Here is a 24,874-nt window from a genome sequence, read left to right as displayed (position 1 = left end):
AAGTTGTGATTGCGTCGTAATAATTTCAATACTTGTAGATAAAGGAATGATCTTATCTGGAGAAAGAGAAGGTTGTGACGTGACAATAAGTCACTGTCCTAAAGTCAAATATGCTCCGTCTGCTAAACACAGTCTCAATGGCAATCGACCCCTAGGATTAACACAACCGCTGCAACTTTGGTGTAGGCAAAGACACAGATGAGAGCAACCAAGAACGTTGCCAGAAAACCTCAATGAAAATTTGGTAAGAAACAATATGAGAAGAATGATAGTTGTGTGTGTTAAACTAAGAGCAAAAACTTGTTTATATAGACCAGAGAAAACATAAGAATTAACGAAATTATGTTTAGAAAAAATAAAAACATTTTAAACAGAAAAATCAGTTTGGAAGACTACAGTAGTCAATTCCGTAGAACAATGTTCCAAAAAAAAAAAAAAAGAGCCAATGGCCCGTGCCGCAGGTGCTCTACCCAGAGCCCGACGAAGCAAGTAGAGTCGCACGCGCGCGTGTGTGGCCCAACCCGAACTTATCGACCTCCACAAAATGTTTAATCACAAGTTCAAACAAAAAGGTAGAGAGGAACATTAAAAATCTATAAAACTTGTTTTATTTTTTCCATGTGGAACAAGAAAACAACTTAGCTAGTTTTTTCCAATATTGGACAAAGGAGTTTTGGAGCCATTATTCCAACAAAAATTACTCTTTTTAAGTTCATTTCAGACAATTCAATCCAAACTACCCACTTGCTTTTGGGTGGTCTTCGAGGCGACACTTTGACCGCGTTTTTCTTCCTTTGTATATAATTTTTTTTTTTTTGCAAAAAATATAATTTATGAAAGATATTTTCATAATACAACTAAATATGTAAATTTTATCGTTCAAACTTTTATATTTTTCTGTAGATTAACGGTCAAACTTTTCAAAGTTTGACCTCCAAAAAGTAAGTGGGTAGTTTGGATTGGATTGGAGGGAGTATAAGTTTAGTTCAAAATAGTTTAGATTTTATAAATCCAGCTCAAATACTATAAGTTCAGTTTTCTTCATAACTTGGGCTCTGTTTTTTTGGACTAAAATTGTCTGAACTTAACTTAATTTAACTTAATGGAATTGAACCGAACTTAATGGATCTGAGCAGAACTGAAGTAAGAGTTAATTTGTGAAGAGAAGAGAAAAGCTGAACTAAACTAAACTGAATGAAGCTCAACTGAACTGAACTGAATAGAGCTAAGTTGAATTGAAATGAGCTGAAATTAAACCAGAAAGAACAGAGCTTTATAAGTAGGAAAATTCAAATCTTATAAGTTCAGTTCATAAAAATTGAGATCCAATAAGTTCGAGTAAAAAGGTTAAGATTTTCAGTTCATAAAAATTAAGATCCTATAAGTTCAAGTAAAAAAAGTAAGAATAATTCAGCTCAAATCCTATAAGTACAGTTCAGAAACTTTAAGTAAACTTTGTAAAACCCTCATATTCCAAGGTGCCTTACCAAGACCACCTAATGCATGGAAAAGCTACCATCTCGGTTACCCGAGGTAATGTATATCAAATAGACCATAAAGAAATATACTTAACTATGTAAATGAGTTTAGGTGATTACAATTCCAAAACCAAAACTGTAAAGTAATAAAAATGTTCCAAAACCAAACCAACTGAAAAGAAAACTAAGTTCAAGACACAGTTGAAGACTCTAGTGACACATGGTGACTCCATCCCAGCTATCCCTCGCGCAAGCCATCTCATACCCGTTCAATAACTGTTACCATCCCCGAATAGATCACCACAATTGTCAAAACATTTAAACGGGGTCAGTTACTGATTACATAAAACAAGATACACAAGATACAACACACACACACAAGTTCCAACTCCATTATATCTCCACACACCTGACTACACACTAAAGTGTATAGTCTTGCCATAATACCTATCGCAACAGATATTCCACGCCGCCAATGGGGTACCGCAGCCGTACCCACCAAATCCCCGCTCATCTAATCCGAGCGAAACTCATGTTCCTTAATGTGCACACCCCCTCCTGATGCGGGTTCCACAGAGGGCGAATCAAGGGTGTGAAGCCACTCCCGCAAGTGACTCCACTCAGCCGAGGACACGCCTCACGACCACAGACAATCACACAACCAATTATACAACAACACCACCAATTCAATACCAATACGTTAAAGATCAACAATAATCACAACATTACTAAACAACTATGTAATCGATAACCGAGTAGGGAAATCTTACCTGCTGGAATAAGCAAATCACCAGATCGTCACAAATCAGCTACTCAATATTGCTCCTCTACGAAACCACCTCCTATAAAATAATAATCATACAATCACTATCTAATACACATCATACTCCCAAAATCCCCCAAAATACCCAATTAGGGTTTTAAACAAAATCAACAAAAAGGCATAAAAACTATACAAGGATCTTACCCACGACACGACGAACTCAACGACGTAAAGAACACGACGATCCGACGACCTTAGCCTTTGGGATTTAATAGCAACGCGAAGAAAGGAAGTAACGTAACTTGTTTTTCTTTTGAGAGGTTTTAGAAAAGATAAAAAGTGACAAAGGAACTGGCGGAATGCTTTAAATATCAATCACGCGTTGCTAACAAAACCCGGCTAAAATAACCCGCAGAACCAACTTATTTGATCGAGTAAGTCACTTACTCGATCGAGTACCCATCAGTAGAACACTGTTTCGAAATCCAAACTCACTTACTCGACAGAGTAAGCCCCACCCGATAGAATGCCCAAAAGCATAGAAAACCATAGTGTTACAAAGTTGTACGAAGTATTAGATTACGGTATGTTAATCTTGTTAAGTATTCCGTAATTAACTTGTTTACGATTAATATTACAATATATTACGATTACGATTATTATTATTATTACTATTATTATTATTATTATTATTATTAGTAGTATTATTATTATTATTATTATTATTATTATTATTATTATTATTATTATTTTTTGCAAGAAGTTATAATTCTTTTATTCATCCACAAGTTGGGGAAAAAGAAAAGGATAAAATCTTACAAAAGAATAACCCATATAGCCTAAAAAAGAAAGGCTAAGAAGAATGCAAAGCATTTAGAAAACGATAAGAGCATCTAGTAGAGGACCAAGAAAGCAAGGACACAGAAATTGTTAGTTTAGCCTGATAAAGCAGCTGCTGCACCGTGTGCTCCTGAGTACTAAAAACCCTGCAATTGCGCTCTTTACAGATGGTATAAATTGCACAGGTAAGGCAGCTGAGGACCCAGATGTGCTTCCAATGCCGTCTAGAATGCTTGTGCAGGCACCAATCCAACTCTCTTCTATAGTTATGACTCCTATTAGTAAGATGAGCCCAGGTCATTAGTCCCTGCCAAAGCTGCTGAGAGAAAGGACAAGCAAAGAACAGATGGTCATGAGTTTCACTGTCCTGCTTGCAGATGATACATCTATTGGGGGTGATGAAGCCCTTTATGATTAGGTTATCCAAAGTAGCTAGTTTCTATTGACAAGCCAGAGAGGAGATAATGCTATGCCTGGGCACCACCACCTTATGTGAAAGACCCTTAGACCAAGGGACTGTGGGACTGCAAGGCCTAAACCAGTTATAAGCTGCAGTAACATTGAACTTATCACCCGAACACCAGCTATGAAGTAAAGCCTTAGCAGCTAAAGGGGGGCCAGTAGCAGACAGCAGATCATTTTTGACACTTAGGATGCTCCTGAAGCTTTCACTGAATTTGTCCTGAACAGTAGCATCCCAAATAGAACAACGAGAGAGATTATAGGCTGTATGCCAGACACTCCAAAGCCCCTGGGGAGTCTTATCCAGCAACCACTATTATTATTATTATTATTATTATTATTATTATTATTATTATTATTATTATTATTATTATTATTATTATTATTATTATTATTATTATTATTATTATTATTATTATTATTATTATTATTATTATTATTATTATTATTATTATTATTATTATTATTATTATTATTATTATTATTATTATTATTATTATTACTATTATTATTATTATTATTACTACTACTACTACGATTACTTGATGGTCTCAAGTTAAACCTCGCAAGTGCACGATTTTATCGTTGTACACTCTAAAGGGTCGATCCCACAAGGAGTAGGTGGAGTACTAATCGTTCTAATTCACAAGCTTAACTAAGTCGATAAATAACAAAGAGGGTGGTAACAAACTAGCACGAAACTAACAAATTTTAAAGGCTATAAACTAGACAAGATAAGAATAAGCTAAAAGATAAGGGATAGATCAAATAAAGAGAAGGACTGGAACTCGGTTCTCCCACGAATGTAAGTAATTCCGCATACTAATCGTCTCGGCTAATCAATAAGGGGTAGAAAGGTAAGGGGGAGATGGCTCTAATTCGCCTAGAACCTCCCTTACGGTCTCGCAAAAGGACACTAGCAACTCCAACTAACCCCCCTCCCGGGTTCGAAAGTTGGTATCCCTAACTCAAAACCCGACAACCCCAAGAACATGCATTTTCCCAAGGAGGTCAAGTAAATGGTCAAGGTCATTAAGTACTCATCGTATTCCGGGTCATCCCACTCCTCCTTCCGGAGGTCGATTTCAAACGCTAGTCTAGAGGCACCCTCCCTCGGTTCTCCCTTCCGGTCTCAACCTTAGTCGGTTACAAGGTCAAATTTTGGGTACCCAACTTACAACCTAACCAACTTCCGTTGGTGGTCAAGGGTCACAAGTCGACGCTACCCAAAACCCAAACCTTAAACTTGCAAAACCCTCTAAACTACCCTCACCAATTTTCCCCACAAATTAGCCTTAATGATAATTAGTTAGTGAAATTACCCATATCGGGTCAAACCGAATCCTAGAAGGAGACTACTCACTAATCATGTTTCTAAAGGCAAAATAAACAACAAAGATAGAGTCTTTAAGCATAAACATGGTGATAGGATGAATTCTACTTCTAAACATGCAACAACCCAACAATAATTATGAAGAAAGAATGTTTTAATCTAATAACAAGGATGAACAAACTAAAAGACACAATCTTTAACACAATCAACTCAAAGATTAAGTCTTTGAGGACAACTAGCCCAAGATGAACAAAGGAAAGAGAATTAATGAAAAGATGAACAATGAAAAGGTGAACAATGGTGAAAAACAACAACAATCAAACTACAAAGATGCAAATTTAACAACAACAATCAAACAAACTTGAAGGAAGAACAAATGTAAACAAATGAAAATAGGGAGAGGAAATAATACCAATCAAATAGCAAGAAAGGAATTAGGATAGAAAAACAAAGAAGGAGGGACCTTCAATCTTCTTACAACCCAATTTCAATTACTAATTAATTGAAGAACTAGTCTAATAAAGGAAAGATTATCAAAATGATTAACAAAGTTTGAAACTTGGAAAGGGAAATATTCTGAGATCTAGGGTTGTGTGTACAAAGGGTTTAAGGAGGGGGTATTTATAGGCTTGTATAAGATTAGGGTGTGATTTGAAATGGGCTTTAAAACACGACACTGCACTCCGGGCCGGTCAACCGGCTGCCGGTCATTTGGCCGGCAGGGAGATCCCTGGAAGTTGAAATGAATTTTGGAAGTCATCAGGTAGGCACAGCCGGTCAACCGGCCGCCGGTCACCCACCGGCTGGGACACCTTTGACTTGGAACTTGACTTCTGGCATTTGGGCGCACTCCTAGCCGGCTGACCGGCTGGGAGGTTTCTGTAACTCTTTAAATCTTCAGCTCAATTGTTCTCCCAGCCGGCTGACCGGCTGCCGGGCCACCGGCTGGGAACACCTCTTTGCTTGGTTTCAGTCTTGGTCGTATGTATTTGCACTCCCAGCCGGCTGGCCGACTGCTGGCCTACCGGCTGGGAACACCCTTCAGCTTCATTCTCTTCCTCCTTTCATGTTGAGTCTAGGCAACCCGTCTTCCTTGCTTAATTTCACCCGTTGCCGCCTCAATTTCTGCAAAGAGGCCAAAATGTCATAGTAAAGGGAATCGGGACACAAAATGCGAGAAAGGACGATTAAAACCGACTCAAATTGAGTCGGTTGGCATGAAATTAGAGGGGAAAATGGCGTAAAAGGGTCCTATATCAAACCTCCCCACACTTGAACCTTACTCGTCCCCGAGTAAGTCTTCAACCAATGTACAACTAAGATAAATACGGAGAGTGGGTGCACAATATAAGCACCACTCAACAACGCTATTAACTAAGCCGATCGAGTATTAGCGCACTCAACGCCCTTTCAACTCGCAATTTGACACTCATGAGGGAAGAGTGCCCTATTGCAAGGCAAGTTGGGTCTTGCTACAAAACTTTTGACACATTCATCATGGAAGCATGTAATCAATAAATAGAATGCATCTAACAAAATGATCCACTTTCCTCATCAAAGTGGCCGAGTTTTTCAAACAACAAAACACGGTCTTGGTCGGGAGTACCGTCTCGGAAGTGCCAATTGAGGTGCCAACCCCCTAAGCGTGACTAAAGCAACCCTCGCGTGACCAATGCTCAAGAAACAAATTCGAGAGCGGGGAAAGGGGAGAAAGGGCATGACCGCCGAGAATTACAAAACTGACACGAGATTCAACCAAAGAACCCATGACTAAGGGGACCAAGGCAACGACATCCTCACGGTTTTCACTCGTCACTCAATGAAAGAACAAGGTAATTTTTGTGACAAATAGTAACCAAAATCACTCAACTAACTCAACTAGCGAAACCGTGACCGCAATCTAATGTGTAAGACCGTCCTATGTCCTATGAAATGCAACAATGGTAGAATGCACACAAAATGAAGCAAGGGCTAAAACGGGGCTAAGGAGAAGGTCGAAACGGGATTGGTGCAAGCACCGTTTGGACATGTGGAGCTCAAATCAAGAATTGTCGACACATCACATCCCATCTCTTATTGCAACCCATGAGACACGTTTATGCCCTAACATAGCATTGATGACCAAAACTACGCAAAAATTGCATAAACCCAACTCAAGTAGGAAAAATTTGATAAAACTCCTTTTATTTCAACACATGGTAACGTCTACACCGTAACAACGGCTCGGTTTTCCAAGCCATGCAAAAAATGTGTAAACCCGACTCATCATTGGAAAAACATCAATTTGCCCCTTTTTATTTAGCAACGGCTTTTTCTACCCCATTTAATGATGAGGAGGGTTGTTGCTTGCCTTTTTCTTTTCTTTATAACATATATACAACACGACTCACTATTTTTTTTTTATTTTTCATGATATTTTCACTTTTCTATTTTGCTTTTCATTACAATATTACAACCTCTTATTTATATACAAAACCAAATTCACATCGAAATCCGACCCAAGTGGACGTGCAAGCCATCCACCGTCACGACCCAAATCACCTCCTACGACACAACTACAAAAACCGACCAATTCTTGATTAAGGAAGGGTGGTTATGGAAATGTAGCTATTTAGGTGGGTTTGCCAAATGAAAAGGCTAAGCTCAAAGGGGGTGAATAAAAAAGGGAAACGATATAGGGGAGAAAACAAGGCTATTTGGCTATGTGAGGTTCATAAAAACTGAATTTTGCTTCATATCATGTGCACAAAAATGCAATGAAACTTCACGGTCTAAGGACGATGCGACACACTTATGCGTAATGATGTGACACGCCTCGCGAGGAGGCCTACTCTCAAACCTAGATGAGGGCGGGGTATGAATGTACCCACCCTTGGAGGCTCTACCCTTACCTTTGAGTAGCTAAGTCGAGCCTAAAGTCTAGTCTATGGCCCTTGGTCTCACAAGATTGGTCTAAACTCATAGGTCAAGCCCGCCTCCCTCGGCTAACTAAGAGGCCACGGGTGCAAGTCACGAGGAGGGGAAAGGCACAATTGGACACAATAGCTCATCATGGGGGTACTTGGTTCCTTTCCTTGAACAAGTTGGCTAATCTTAGCAGCACATCAATCACCAACAATCCAAAGTCCCCCGAAGGAACATCCAAGGCACAAAAATCCCATCCTCCTCCATATCATACAACAATATATAAAAAGAGAGAGAATGCAAAAGGAGAAAGAGATAAGAACGAGTTTACCAAGCGGTCTTCTAGTCTCCTTTTTGCCTCAAATGGTCAACGTGCTATGCCAAAGGTTAGACAAAACATATATATACAATGCAAATATTTTTTTGAATTTTTCAGAAATTTTTCAGTTTTTAGGCCTTTTATCAAATTTATAAACATTTACAAATATAAACAAATATTCACAAGAGTGGATATTTCCCTCCCCACACTTGAAATGTACATTGTCCTCAATGGACAAAAGCATAGGGAGTGAATAAGAAAAAGAAAGGAACATATTTTTTAATTTTTGATTTTTCAAATGGAAAATAACATATTTTTGTGATTTTTGTCTTTGAAAAATTAAAAAGACATATTTTTGTTGATTTTTAATATAAGAACTCCCTCCCCACACTTATTTATTTACATTACTTCCAAATGGAAATAAATGTGTGGAGAAAATTAAAATGAAAAGACATGTTTTTGTTGTTGTTTTTTTTTAGGCCCTCCCCACACTTATTTATAGACATGGGAGGGCAATTTAGTGAAATAAAATAACATGTTTTTGGTGGTTTTATTCATTTTTCAAATTTTTAGTTGGTTTTTATGTTGAAAATGCAATGCATGCGCTATTCTATGTGCAATATTGAAATACAATGCAAGCTATGCTAAGTGAATGCAATTACTAAATGTAACAATATATTACAAATTTGAAATCTAATGCAATCCTATATGAATGGAACTATGTGAATTTCTAACTAAATGCATGCGAGAAATTAAACATGAATGAGAGATTTTGGATAGAAGGGAGAGATTATACTTGTCATTTGGATTGAATATGAGGAGCAAACCGAAGGCTTTGGATTGAAAAGGGAGGGAGTGGAGCCCTCATTACTAGGCTCTACTCATACTCGTCATCACCATCACCGTCTCCATCACCATCTCCATCATCATCATCACCATCACCTTGAGTCGCCCCGAACTCCGACTCACGGATGAAATCGTCCGTGTTCAAAGGGGCATCCGAATTAAAATCCTCCATCCCCGAGCTCATGCCGACAAACATCTCCGGGTACCCTCCGACACCACTAGACCCGCCCTCTGTGAAGATAGAAGGGGCACCCCCGAACCACCTCGTGTCATGTCCCTCCCCTTGAGTGTTAGGCGGGGTGGGAAAGACCGGGGCGCTATAGTAGTCGGGCCGCAAATTAATATCTCCGTAAAGGATCCTCCCATCTTCCGGATGTCCGCCATCCGGGAATAAATAGTAAGAGGGGTGAAGGCCGGAGGGGTGTTTGTATTGGTGCCTCATCATATCATCATAAACCGGGAATTGACCAAGGGAATGGTCATAGTAAATCCGGTCAAGCCGTTGTTGGAGCCCATGCCGCTCACTTGCGGCGGTGGCCATGTTAAGCTTCATATCCTCCATGAAGGAAATGAGGTCGGCGTGGAGAGGGGGCGGTTGTGGTTGGTGACTAGAGGACCCCTCCCCTTGTTGGAAGGGCCCGGCAACGAAAGGAGTAGATGGTGTGGCATACCGCAAGGTAGACCTTGCGGGAATGATAGGTCGGCCACGAGTATACCGAAGATTTGGGTTTATTTGTTGGGGAATTGAGGGGTCTTCAAGATTTTCAATTTCAAGCAAATAGTACTCCGAGTTAGGTACCACTTTCATCTTGTCGGGGTTAGGAAGAGGGATAGAATTTCGGTTAACCCCGTCCACCCGAATTTGCCAATAGTCAAGGCCATCATCCGGGTTGGTCTTCAACCAATTGAGGTTGTGGTGGATATAATTCTTGAAAAGCATCGTATCACCAATCATATATCGCATACCACTCAAGTTGACTCTCCTATTGAGCCTCTTTAGCAAATGGGTGATGAGTCCACCCACGACAACTGTCGTCGAAGAAGCCGGAGAGTTGCTAAGTTTTTGCAATGTAAGGGCCAAGTGGCGGGCAATGTCGATTTTGAAGGTAGTGGGGTTGGAACGAAGGTAAGAGCCGAGAATTTCCAACTCCTCCGTTCGGAAATTGTGATTTTCCTCACGGCCAAAAACAGTCCACCCCAGAAACCGATGCCAAACCCGAATAGCCGCATTATGGACAGTGTTAGCAGCTCTCTTGACCCCCGGAACATCATTGATGGTATCAAGTTATACCTCGCAAGTGCACGATTTTATCGTTGTACACTATTAAGGGTCGATCCCACAAGGAGCAAGGAAGGCTACTAATCGTTTTAACTCTATGGTTTAGCTAAGTCGACAATAATGGGAGAAGGTTATACTAGAACTACTAACAACAAGGTAAAACAACTAATTAAAGAAATAGGAGAAAAACAAGCAAGATAAACTAAATGGATGTAATTCAAATGATTAAAAACCTAAGACTCGGTTCTTCCCAAACAATTCGTAATTCCACACAATCAAATCTCTAGGCTAATCACGAGGGTAGTTAGGTGAGGAGGTGACGACTCTAATTCGCCTAAGACCCCCCTCTCGGGTTCGAAATAGGACACTAGTACTACCCACCAACCCCCCTCTCGGGTTCGAAGGTCGGAATCCTTAACCCAATACCCAACTACCCCAAAAACATGCATTTTCCCAAGGTAGTCCGGTTATTTGCTAAGGTCATTAAGCCCCATCAATTCCCGGGTCATCCCACTCCCTCTCTCGAGGGTCGATTTCAAACGCTAGATTAGAGGTGTCCTACCCCGGTTCTCCCTCTCGGTCTCAACCAAGGTCAACAATAGGGTCAAATCTCGGGTATCCAAATCACAACCTAACCAACTCTCGTTGGTGGTCAAGGGTCGTAAATCGACACTACCCAAAAGTCAACCCCTAAACAAAGTCAATCCTCTAACCTACCCTCACCAATTTCCCCAAATAATTAGCCTTTATGAAATTCAATTAGTGAAATTACTCATGTTGGGTCAAACCGAGCCCTAGTGGAGGACTACTCACTAATCATGGTCCTAATTGCAAAATAAACAATAAAGATGGAACCTTTGGTCACAAACATGGTGGGAAGATGAAGTTTACTACTAAACACGCAACAATCCAACAATAGTTGTAAGGAAGGATGATTTAATCTAATAACAAGGTTGATTAAACTAAAAGACACAATCTTTAACCAAATCAACTCAAAGATTAAGTCTTTGAGGACAACTACCCAAGGATGAACAAATGAAAGAGAAACAAAGGAAAGATGAACAATGAAAAGATGAACAATGATGGAAATAACAACAACAAACAAACAACAACAACAATTTTAACATAAACAATCAAACAAACATAAAAGAAGAACAAGATGTAAACAAATGAAAATAGGGAGAGAATTAATACCAACAAAATAGTGAAAGAGGAATTTGGATAGAAATAATAAAGAAGGAAATCCTTCAATCTTCTTACAAACCCAAATTCAATCACTAATTGATTGAAGAACTTCTCTAATTAAGGAAAGATTAACAAAGAGATTAACAAAGTTTTAAGCTTGAAAGGGTAAATATTCTGGATCTAGGGTTGTGTGTACAAAAGGGTTTAAGAGGGGGTATTTATAGGCTTGTACAAGATTAGGAAGAAAAGAGGAAGAAAAGCCCAAATCCCGTCTGCTGCGTTTTGCCGGTGCACCGGCAGCCGGTGCTCCTACCGGCAAAACCGTGCAAAGATTTAAAATGTCTGGCATCTGTGTTTTGCCGGTGGGCCGGTTGCCGGCCTGCCGGCAAAACACCCTCTTCAGGACTTCTTCTTCTTCTTTATGGTGCGTAATGCCGGTTGACCGGCTGCCGGTGCTCCTACCGGCAGCGAGGTCAAGCTTGTTTTTCACCAAATTCTTCAATTAATTCCACTTGCTGTGCTTTACCGGTGGGCCGGTTGCCGGCCTGCCGGCAAAGCACATTCCTCAACTTTTCTTCAAAATCTTAAGTGATTCTCTGGGGTGTGTTTTGCCGGTGGCTAGACCGGCTGCCGGTTGACCGGCAAAACACACTCTTCTTCATTTCTTCACCTATTCTTCATGTAAAGGCAATGGGGTGCCTTTCTTGCCCCAATTCCTCCATACTTGGGCCGTTTCCTACAAAAGGATGCACAAGGTGACAAGTACGGGCATTGGGCACAAAACGCAAGGAAAAAACACCCGAAACCGACTCGATACGAGTCGGTATGCATAAAAGAAAGAGGGAATTAGAAGTAAATTAATCGTATATCAAACCTCCCCACACTTAAGCCTTACTCGTCCCCGAGTAAGTTCCAAAACCAAATGTACTAAGCATTATTATTATAGATATGGAGAGTGGATGCACAATATAAGCATCACCCAACTAAACTACTACTTAAGCCGATCGAGTATTAGCGCACTCAACGCCCTTTCAACTCGCAATTTGACACCCATGAGGGGAGAGTGCCCTATTGCAAGGCAAGTTGGGTCTTGCTACAAAACTTTCGACACATTCATCATGAAAGCACGAAATCAACAAATAGAATGCATCTAACAAAATGATCCACTTTCCTCATCTAAGTGGTCGGATTTTTCAAACAACCAAAACATGGTCTCGGTCGGGAGTACCGTCTCAGAAGTGCCAATTGAAGTGCCAACCCCCTAAATGTGACAAAAGCAACCCTTGTGTGACCAATGCTCAAGAAACAAATTCAAGAGCGGGGAAAGGGAAGAAAGGGCAAGTCCGCCGAGAATTACAAAACCGACACAAGATTCAACCAAAGGACCCATGACTAAGGGGACCAAGGCAACGACATCCTCACGGTTTTCACTCGTCACTCAATGAAAGAACAAGGTGATTTTTGTGACAAAAAGTAACCAAAATCACTCAACTAACTCGACTAGCGAAAACGTGCCCGCAATCTAATGTGTAAAATCGTCCTATGTCCAATGAAATGCAAACAATGGGAAAAATGCACAAAACATGAAGCAAGGGTTACAACGGGGCTAAGGAGAAGGTCGAAACGGGATTGGTGCAAGCACCGTTTGGACATGTGGGGCTCAAATCAAGAATCGTCGACACATCACATCCCATCTCTTATTGCAACACATGAGACACGTCTATGCCCTAACATAGCAATGATGACCAAGACTATGCAAAAATTGCATAAACCCAACTCAAGTAGGAAAAATTTGATAAAACTCCTTTTATTTCAACAAATGGTAACGTCTACACCGTAACAACGACTCGGTTTCCCAAGCCATGCAAAAAATGTGCAAACCCGACTCATCTTTGGAAAAACATCAATTTGCCCCTTTTTATTTAGCAACGGCTTTTTCTACCCCTTTAAATGATGAGTAGGGGTGTTGCTTGCCTTTTTCTCTTTTTTTTTTTTTCTTTGGCAACAAACAAATATATACAACACAACTCATTTTTTTGATTTTTCATGACTTTTCACTTTTCTATTTTGTTTTTTTTTTTTTTTTTTTTTTTTTTTTTTCTCAAAACCTCTTATTTATATATAAAGCCAAACCATACCAAATTCCGACCCAAATGGATATGTGTACTATCCACCATCACGACCCAAATCACCTCCTACAACACAACTACAAAAACCGACCAATTCTTGATTAAGGACGGGTGGTTATGGGAATGTAGCTATTTTAAGTGGGTTTGCCAAATGAAAAGGCTAAGTTCAAAGGGGGTGAATCAAAAAGGGAAACGATGTAGGGGAGAAAACAAGGCTATTTGGCTATGTGAGGTTCATTATAAACTGATTTTTGCTTCATATCGTATGCACAAAAATGCAATGCAATTTCATGATCTAAGGACGATGCGACACACTTGTGCGTAATGATGTGACACGTCTCGCGAGGAGACCTACTCTCGAACCTAGATGAGGGCGGGGTATGAATGTACCCGCCCTAGGAGGCTCTACCCTTACCTTTGAGTAGCTAAGTCGAGCCAAAGGTCTAGTCTACGGCCCTAGGTCTCACAAGATCGGTCTAAACTCATTGGTCAAGCCCTCCTTCCTCGGCTAACTAAGAGGCCACGGGTGCGAGTCACGAGGAGGGGAAAGGCACAATTGGGCACATTAGTTCATCATGGGGGTACTTGGTTCCCTTCCTTTGACCATGCTCTTTCTTAAAAACTTATTTACAAACTTAATGCAAAAAGAAAGAAATGCAACAAGTATTTACATGTGAACAAATGCATGCGGAAATTTAAACAAACATGAAATGAAACGTGCAACAAATTGGCTAAACCTAGCAGCACATCAACACCAAAATTCCAAACGGTCTCCCAAGGAGACACCCAAAGCAACAAAATTCCCATTCTCCTTCAAAGTATGCAAGATACCAAAAAGAAAGAATAGTAAAAGGAGCAAGAGATAGGAAGGATTATACCAAGCGGTCTTCTAGCTCCCTTTTGCCTCAAGTGGTCAATGCGCCAAGCGAAAAGATTAGACAAAACATATATATACAATGCAATTTTTTTGAATTTTTCAGAAATTTTTCAATTTTTAGGCATTTTATCTAATTTATAAACATTTACAATTATAAACAAATATGCACAAGAGTGGATATTTCCCTCCCCACACTTGAGATGTACATTGTCCTCAATGGACAAAAGCATAGGGAGTGAATAACAAAAAGAAATGAACATATTTTGATGGATTTTTGATTTTTCAAAGGCAAAATAACATATTTTTGTGATTTTTGGTTTTGAAAAATTTAAAAGACGTATTTTTGGGTTTTTGATATGAGAACTCCCTCCCCACACTTATTTATTTACATTACTTCCAAATGGAAATAAATGTGTGGAGGGATTACAAATTAAAAGACATATTTTTGTTTTTTTTTAGGCCCTCCCCACACTTATTTATAGACATGGGAGGGCATATTAGTGAAATAAATTAACATGTTTTTGGTGGTTTTTGTCATTTTTCAATTTTTAGTTGGTTTTTATTTTGAAAATGCAATGCATGCTCTATTCTATATGCAAAATTGAAATGACAATGCAAATTATGCTAAGTGAATGCAATTACTAAATGTGACAATATATTACAAAATTGAAATCTAATGCAATCCTATATGATGCAACTAAATGAATTATCAACTAAATGCATGCGAAAATTAAACGTGAAGGAGAGAATTTGGATAAAAGGGAGAGATCGTACTTGTCATTTGGATTGATTATGAGGAGCATACCAAAGGCTTTGGATTGAAAAGGGAGTAATAATAGGCCATCAACTCGGCCTCTTGGGACTAAGACCCCATCACATCATCATCATCTTCATCATTGTTGTCTCCGGTAGTAAAGTCGGAGCCTTGAATCAAATCATCGGGGTTGAAGGTAAAATTACCTCCACTACCGCCGACACCCGGGAAACCACCCGTGAAATCACCACTCATATTCATCACGCCGCTATCTCCTCCCGTGAAACCACCACCGGAACCCGACGCACCCGCATCACTAGCAAAATAAGGTCGAACTCCCCCTAACCATTGGGCATCATGCCCCTCCGGTCTAGACTCGGGCATAGGCGGGAAAACGGGTCGCGCAAAGTAGTCCGGTTGGAGGTTAAAGCCTCCGCGGACCATACTCCCATCCTTTGGGTAATTCCCATCGGGCCAAGTGAAGTAAGAGGGGTGAGGGTCCTCATAGCCCACGTAATCCCGTCGACAAAAATCATCATAGATGGGATAAGTACCGGTAGCTGCTCGAGCAATCAAATCGGCTTGATCTCTAGCAATGTCCGCCCTTGTTCTTCTTCCGGCCATCTTGATGATTAGAGGAGATTGGTGAAGGTTGGAGGGAGTTTGATTGAGTTTTGGTGGAGTTAGGGTAGAAAAGGGGGAAAAATAATGGAGGATTGAAGAAGGAAGAAAGAAGAAATGAAATGAGGAGAAAAGGGGGTATCGTGTTTTAATTTGCGTCTGTGGATGTGTTTTGCCGGTTTGCGAACCGGCAGCCGGTCTGCCGGTAAAACGCACTTCCCAATTTTCTATTTTTCGAATTTCTCCTTCAAGATCTTTGACCTCGCTGCCGGTGGACCAACCGGCTGCCGGTCCACCGACAAATCACTCCTCTCAACTTATTTCCCCAAATACCAGGTGTGTTCTGCCGGTGAGCCGGCTGCCGGCCTACCGGCAAAACACACTCCTCACTCAAAATTCCAATTTCCCAGCTTCAAAGTATGAGTGTTTTAGCGGTGGGCCGGTTGCCGGCCTGCCGGCAAAACACTCCTCTTCACCAATTCTTCGTGTTTTCTGCCTTGCCAGGTGGGTTATGCCGGTGAGCCGGTTGCCGGCCTACCGGCAAAACACACCACTACTTCAATTTTCAAAAATTCTGCTTGGCCTCGCTACCGGTGGACCAGCCGGCTGCCGGTCCACCGGAAACACAACACACAGCTATTTTTCGTTTTGTTCTTCATATTTGCTCAATTTTTCTTCAACTCAACTTTGAGCTTTTTCATTGACCACGGGATTCTTGTTTTCCTCAATTACTTCGACGCATGATGTCGGGGTTTCGGGTCAATGAAAATAATGCTTGTGATCTTCAAAAGTGACCTCCGTCACCAATCCAAATAGACAAAATACGACTCCAAATCTCTCACTACTAGTCTAGAATGCAAGTTATATACAAAGATGCATGGGTTGCCTCCCATGAAGCGCCCTTGTTTTATGTCGTAGGCTCGACGGAGTTATGAATAACAATCAATAATTTTGAAGGTAGGTAGCAATGGAGCTCACATTCTTGATGATAGGGGTTCCGGCAATGTAGTGCTTGAGCCTTTGCCCGTTCACCTTGAAGGATTGATCTCCATCGGATATTTTAACGGCGCCATGTGGAAAGACTCGGACCACGGTGAAGAGTCCCGACCACTTAGACTTGAGCTTTCCCGCAAACAACTTGAACCTTGAGTTAAAAAGGAGAACCAACTCTCCCTCCTTGAACTCTCTCCGGAGGATGGCCTTGTCATGGAATCTTTTGGTCCTCTCCTTATACAATCTAGAGCTCTCATAAGCCTCTAGTCTAAATTCTTCAAGCTCATTGAGGTCAAGTAGCCGCTTCTCTCCGGCGCTCTTCAAGTCAAAGTTAAGGAGTCGGATGGCCCAATGCGCCTTGTGCTCCAACTCAACCGGTAAATGACAAGGCTTCCCGTACACCAACCGGAACGGTGAAGTTCCTATTGGTGTTTTGAAAGCGGTCCGGTAAGCCCACAAGGCATCATTGAGCTTGGTAGACCAATCTTTCCTTGACCGGCTCACGGTCTTTTCAAGGATCATCTTGATTTCACGGTTAGAGATTTCGGCTTGGCCGTTAGCTTGTGGGTGATAGGCAAGACTCCGCCTATGTTGCACCCCATGCTTCTTGAGTAGAGCATCAAGAGTCCTTTCCCGGAAATGAGTTCCACGGTCACTAATCACAATTCGTGGAACTCCAAACCGTGGGAATATGATTGTCTCCATGAGTTTGGTCACCGATTTTGCGTCGCAAGTCTTTGTTGGAATTGCTTCAACCCATTTGCTCACGTAGTCCACCGCTACAAGGATATACTCATTCCCATTTGATGAGGGAAAAGGGCCTTGATAGTCAATGCCCCATACATCGAATACCTCCACTTCAAGTATGTAGTTCATTGGCATTTCATGCCTCTTTGAAATGTTACCACTTCTTTGGCATTTGTCACACTTCTTGACGTAGGTGGCCACATCGTGGAATAGGGAAGGCCAAAAGAATCCACATTGGAGCACCCTCGCGGCGGTTTTCCGTGAACTACCATGCCCTCCACTTGGCATGTCATGGCAATGAGAGATTATGGGTTGGACTTCTTCATTGGGGATGCATCTTCTAATTATCCCGTCGGCACAAGCCTTGTAGAGGCACGGTTCTTCCCAAAAATATTGCTTAAGGTCATGGAAGAATTTCTTTCTCTTATGGGAGTCATAACCGTGCGGGATGACCCCGGATACCAAATAATTTACATAGTCCGCGTACCAAGGGACATCCATCAAAGCAAGTGCGAATAGTTGATCATCCCAAAGGAATCATCAATTGGCAATCCATCCTTCCCCTTGACATGGAGTAGCCGAGAAAGATGATCGGCTACCACATTTTCCACACCCTTCTTGTCTCGAATTTCAATATCAAATTCTTGTAGCAAAAGTATCCACCGAATCAAGCGTGGTTTTGACTCCTTCTTGATTAGCAAGTGCCTCAATGCCGTGTGATCGGTGTGTACAATTACCTTAGAGCCCACCAAATAAGAACGAAACTTGTTCATGGCATATATGACCGCCAAAAGCTCCTTTTCGGTGGTGGTGTAGTGTGATTGAGCTTCATCCAAGGTCTTGCTTGCATAATATATGGCATGAAGTTTACCATTCTTCCTTTGTCCAAGCACCGCTCCCACCGCTACATCACTAGCATCGCACATCAACTCAAAAGGTTCTCCCTAAGTGGGAGGTTGCATGATTGGAGCGGTGATGAGAGCTTCCTTCAACTCCACTTGAGGAGGCGTGGATCTCTCCTCTTTTTTCCCATCTCCTCTCAAGCTTTCAAATTCTTTGTCCGGGACTTCTTCAATTGTTGCTTCCATAGCTAAAGCATACTCCCGGTGTTCCTTGCAATCCTTTACCTTGCCCTCAAGGAACCCTTGCAAACTCTTGTCTTCATCAAATTTCTTCATATCAACCCATTCTTCTACCACATCAATAATATAACAAGACTTTTCTTCCGAAGGCTCTTTCATAGCCTTGTTCAAGGAGAATTCAACCTTATCTTCACCCACTTGCAAAGAAAGCTTCCCATTCTTCACATCAATCATGGCACCCCCCGTAGCAAGGCATGGGCGCCCCAATATGATGGGAATATTTGAGTCTTCGGGGATATCCATTACATAGAAATCACATGGAAATGCAAGTTTCCCCACCTTGAGCGGGACATCCTCCACAAGACCAATCGGGTATCTTACCGACCTATCCGCAAGATTGAGAGAAACCCTTGTTGGTGAAAGCTCATAACCTTTCAACTTCTTGAAAATTTTGAGGGGCATAAGACTAATGCTAGCCCCCAAATCACACAAGGCCCTCTCAATGTGCACGGTCCCAATCTTACAAGGTATGGAAAAGCTTCCCGGGTCTTCAAGCTTTTGAGGAGCCTCATTCATGAGAATTGCACTACACTCCTTGGATAAGTTCACCGTGGTTGTCGGGCTCAAGGAGTTTTTGTTTGAGATAAGCTCCTTCAAGAACTTTCCATAGCTTGGAATCTCCTTTACGGCATCAATGAAAGGCATAGTAATGTTGATACCCTTCATCATATCCATGAACTTCCCATACTTTTGTTCAAGTTTGGCTCTTGCCAACCTTTGTGGAAAGGGAACCGGTGGTACATAAGTTCTTACCACTTGTTGTTGAGGCTCTTCAACTACCCTTGTTGGTTCATCAATCACTCTTGGAGTTTCCACAACAATTTCCACAAGCTCATCTTTTCCCTCCTTTTCTTCAATTGCCTTAGGAGGTTCAACCACAACTTGAGGTTCAATGACATTACCCGGTCTACTACTCTTCCTCTTCTTGACAAATTCCCGGTCTTCCAAATCCCTACCACTCCTCAAGTGGATAACATTCATGGTTTTCGGATTTTCCTCGGTTTTACCCGGGAATTTCCCTTGGGAGGCTTGTAGTTGGCTCATTTGGGTAGCCAATTGGGAGATTTGGTTGTCCGTCATCCGTTGAGAAGCTTGCATTTGGGTCCTAAGTTGGTTGATGGATGAGGTTGTCTCTTCTTGTTTTTGGGTGGTATGGTTGATGAATTGTGTTTGAGATGTCATCATTTGTTCCATCATGAGTTCCATGTTTGACTTTGGTTGGGTGGGTTGTTGGAATGGTTGGAAATTTTGTTGGAAAGGTTGGGTGGTTTGTTGGAATGGTTGGGTGGTTGGTGGGTTAAGTGATTGAAATTGTTGTCTAGGTTGAAAGGTTCTTCCTTGGAAACCCGGTGGACCTTGATTGAATGTTGTGTTTTGTTTTTGAGTTTGGAAGTTTGGTTGTTGTGACTTTTGTTTGAAGGTTGGGTTTTGGACATTTTGAGAGCCATAAGAGAAGTTTGGGTGGGCTCTCAATCCGGGGTGATATTGGTTGTTGTTAAATGCTTGCTTGGCCGGACTAGACTCCCATATCCCGTTCACTTGCTCCATACAATTGCCATCTCCAACCACCAAAGGACACTCATTGGGTGGGTGTCCTTGGTCTCCACAAAGCTCACAACTATAGACTTGGTTCCTCATAGAAGAATTGCTAGATGTTTTGCTTGAGCTCATCAAGGCCACTTGTTGCTTAAGCTCTTCTATCATCTCTTTCACTTCCACATTGTTGGCCGATTCGACCGTTGACTTCCCTTTCCTCTTGTGCCTATCATTGTTCCAATGAAAGGTACGAGAAGCCATTTCTTCAATAAGCTCTTTCGCCGTCTTGTGGTCTATCTTATCCAAAGCTCCCTTCCCCGAGCCGGAATCAAGGTTCATCTTCATCTCATTGTTTAACCCTTCATAGAAATTGTTGATGAGCTCATCATCCCCAATACCGTGGTGAGGACATAGCCTTTGGAGGCCCTTGTACCTCTCCCATGCTTCATAAAGGGTCTCATCTTCTTGTTGGGTGAACCCTTGGAGCTCACTCTTGATTCTTGCGGTTCTTTGGGGTGGGAAATACTTGTTGAGAAAAGCCTTAGAGACATCGTCCCAAGTCCGTAGAGAGTCGGGTTCACAACTTTTAAGCCATTCCTTGGCGCTTCCCCTCAAAGAGTAAGGGAAAAGCCTAAGGCGTACGACATCTTCCGTGACTCCATTGGCCTTGAACATGTCACAACTATCCAAGAACTCGTTGAGATGCTCGTTGGGGTTTTCGGTGGCTCCCCCTCCGAATTGATTCCCTTGGACAAGTTGTAGCAAGGTGGCTTTCACATCAAAATTGTTGGCTTGAATAGGTGGCTTCACAATACTCGGATTCACCACCTTTTTCGGAGCCAAGTTATCTCTCATAGGAACCGCGGCCATTGTTACTTCCGTTTCCGGTGTTGCAAAAGGATTTTCGAAAGTTTCAAAGACCCGTGGTTCTTCTTGAAGGTTCTCAATTACTGGATTTTCTTGAGGAATTGGTGTTTCTATAAGTCCTCTTCTACGGAGTGAATTTAGTCTTCTCGCGGTTGCTTCGATCTCGTGGTCAATCGGGCGTATTGGTTGACCTCTTCGAGCTCTCCTAACCATGCAAGAAATCCTACACACTCAAGAGAGGGATTAGAAACAAAAGACTTAGTCTAAACAAGAACGAAAACAATTAATATCTAGCCAAACTCCCCGGCAACGGCGCCAAAAACTTGATGGTATCAAGTTATACCTCGCAAGTGCACGATTTTATCGTTGTACACTATTAAGGGTCGATCCCACAAGGAGCAAGGAAGACTACTAATCGTTTTAACTCTATGGTTTAGCTAAGTCGACAATAATGGGAGAAGGTTATACTAGAACTACTAACAACAAGGTAAAACAACTAATTAAAGAAATAGGAGAAAAACAAGCAAGATAAACTAAATGGATGTAATTCAAATGATTAAAAACCTAAGACTCGGTTCTTCCCAAACAATTCGTAATTCCACACAATCAAATCTCTAGGCTAATCACGAGGGTAGTTAGGTGAGGAGGTGACGACTCTAATTCGCCTAAGACCCCCCTCTCGGGTTCGAAATAGGACACTAGTACTACCCACCAACCCCCCTCTCGGGTTCGAAGGTCGGAATCCTTAACCCAATACCCAACTACCCCAAAAACATGCATTTTCCCAAGGTAGTCCGGTTATTTGCTAAGGTCATTAAGCCCCATCAATTCCCGGGTCATCCCACTCCCTCTCTCGAGGGTCGATTTCAAACGCTAGATTAGAGGTGTCCTACCCCGGTTCTCCCTCTCGGTCTCAACCAAGGTCAACAATAGGGTCAAATCTCGGGTATCCAAATCACAACCTAACCAACTCTCGTTGGTGGTCAAGGGTCGTAAATCGACACTACCCAAAAGTCAACCCCTAAACAAAGTCAATCCTCTAACCTACCCTCACCAATTTCCCCAAATAATTAGCCTTTATGAAATTCAATTAGTGAAATTACTCATGTTGGGTCAAACCGAGCCCTAGTGGAGGACTACTCACTAATCATGGTCCTAATTGCAAAATAAACAATAAAGATGGAACCTTTGGTCACAAACATGGTGGGAAGATGAAGTTTACTACTAAACACGCAACAATCCAACAATAGTTGTAAGGAAGGATGATTTAATCTAATAACAAGGTTGATTAAACTAAAAGACACAATCTTTAACCAAATCAACTCAAAGATTAAGTCTTTGAGGACAACTACCCAAGGATGAACAAATGAAAGAGAAACAAAGGAAAGATGAACAATGAAAAGATGAACAATGATGGAAATAACAACAACAAACAAACAACAACAACAATTTTAACATAAACAATCAAACAAACATAAAAGAAGAACAAGATGTAAACAAATGAAAATAGGGAGAGAATTAATACCAACAAAATAGTGAAAGAGGAATTTGGATAGAAATAATAAAGAAGGAAATCCTTCAATCTTCTTACAAACCCAAATTCAATCACTAATTGATTGAAGAACTTCTCTAATTAAGGAAAGATTAACAAAGAGATTAACAAAGTTTTAAGCTTGAAAGGGTAAATATTCTGGATCTAGGGTTGTGTGTACAAAAGGGTTTAAGAGGGGGTATTTATAGGCTTGTACAAGATTAGGAAGAAAAGAGGAAGAAAAGCCCAAATCCCGTCTGCTGCGTTTTTTGCGGTGCACCTACAGCTTGGTGCTCCTACCGCAAAACCGTGCAAAGATTTAAAATGTCCGGCATCCGTGTTTTGCTTGTGGGCGGTTCTTGGCCTGCCGCAAAAACACCCTCTTCAGGACTTCTTCTTCTTCTTTATGGTGCGTAATGCCGGTTGACCGGCTGCCGGTGCTCCTACCGGCAGCGAGGTCAAGCTTGTTTTTCACCAAATTCTTCAATTAATTCCACTTGCTGTGCTTTACCGGTGGGCCGGTTGCCGGCCTGCCGGCAAAGCACATTCCTCAACTTTTCTTCAAAATCTTAAGTGATTCTCTGGGGTGTGTTTTGCCGGTGGCTAGACCGGCTGCCGGTTGACCGGCAAAACACACTCTTCTTCATTTCTTCACCTATTCTTCATGTAAAGGCAATGGGGTGCCTTTCTTGCCCCAATTCCTCCATACTTGGGCCGTTTCCTACAAAAGGATGCACAAGGTGACAAGTACGGGCATTGGGCACAAAACGCAAGGAAAAAACACCCGAAACCGACTCGATACGAGTCGGTATGCATAAAAGAAAGAGGGAATTAGAAGTAAATTAATCGTATATCAATCATCTAAACCCGTAATGGCCTTCCATAAGGCCCCATGGTCAAAGGTCTCGGGTGCCTTATGTGGAGGGCTTGTATCAAGCCCAAAATGGGAAGCAAAGGTCGGGAGAGTCAAGGAGTAGTCCTTATTCATCAATCGGAAATGCAAAAAGGCTACCTTTTCGGATTGAAGATGCTTGTCAAGACGAAGGGAGCTCAAAAACTCCTATGTGAGACGGGCATAGGTTTTTTCATGAATCCCGTACATCATTTTCATTCCTACCCCATCAAATAATTCAAGAGTAACTTGGTCTAACCCTAACTCCCGCATGGATTGTCTATCAATAAATCGGGTTGGGGCAATGGGGCGTTTCTTGAATAAAACAAATTTACCTTTCATGGTGATTGAAGTGAATTGGACATCCGGGAAGTCGGGATCGGTCCTCATGTCGGTCGCCGCCGCCGCCACCGCCTCCGCCTGTTGGAGGGCCAAATCTCCGTTTCTCACTCTTTTCTTTGGGGCCATTTTTGTGTTTTGATGGAGGGTAAGGGTTGGGAAAGAGGTGGAAGGTGGTTGTTGGTGGTAGGGAGGTGGTAGGGGGTGGTGGGAGTGGTTGTATGGTGAGATTAAAGGAGGGGGATTGGGGTTAGAGTGAGAGAAGAGAGAAGGAAGTGTCGAAAAAAATGAAGGGGTTTTGGGTGTTTTTCGTGTAAATTAGGGAATCAGAGGGTTCCCAGCCGGTCAGGAGACCGGCCGCCGGTCACCTGGCTGGGAAAACGTGTCAATTTGAATTTTTTTGGAAATTTACAGAAGACTCCCAGCCGGTCAGGAGACCGGCCACCGGTCACCCGGCTGGGAGGACACCCTTGCTTCAATTTCTTCACTATAAGCATTCCCAGCCGGTGGTCCGACTGCCGGCCTGCCGGCTGGGACTTCTCTCAAGAGTCAATTTGACACAAATCCCCTATAAGCGTACTCCCAGCCGGTGGACCGGCTGCCGGCCTGCCGGCTGAAACTACTCTCCTTTGTCAAAACGCAAGATTTTTCCTAATATACGCCTTCCCAGCCGGTGGGCCGGCTGCCGGCCTGCCGGCTGGGACAACTAATCCATGTGAAATTGTCACAATTTCATTGAAGTTACAGGAACCTCCCAGCCGGTCAAAGGACCGGCCGCCAGTCACCCGGCTGGGAATACGTTCCATCACATTTTCTCCAATATGCCCCTATTCCATATCCCATCATCTATTGGCCTCGACTTCCATGTTTTCGACTTTCAAACCTGACTCATGACGTCGGACAAGGGCCAATAAATGGCAAAAAGCTTGCTCTTCATACAAAAATCCCAAATTCTTCAACAATGGTACCCGGCATCAATCAAAACGACAAGTATCGTTGGTCCAAAACTCCTCAATTTCTACCTAAATGCATGATAT

General features: G+C 42.0%; 1 non-coding gene across 1 annotated transcript; it reads left to right on the top strand.

Moving 5' to 3' along the window:
- Positions 1-20,602: 20,602 nt before the first annotated feature.
- On the top strand, positions 20,603-20,709 carry LOC141597694 (small nucleolar RNA R71). Its single transcript, XR_012522915.1, has one exon. It is a non-coding gene; the product is annotated as a small nucleolar RNA R71 (small nucleolar RNA).
- Positions 20,710-24,874: the final 4,165 nt, after the last annotated feature.

Source organism: Silene latifolia, chromosome 8 (genome assembly GCF_048544455.1).
Source record: "Silene latifolia isolate original U9 population chromosome 8, ASM4854445v1, whole genome shotgun sequence".
In the NCBI taxonomy this organism is placed as follows: Eukaryota; Viridiplantae; Streptophyta; class Magnoliopsida; order Caryophyllales; family Caryophyllaceae; genus Silene; species Silene latifolia.
The sequence above is the reverse complement of the archived record's forward strand: the minus strand, read 5'-3'. Positions and strand labels throughout refer to the sequence as shown.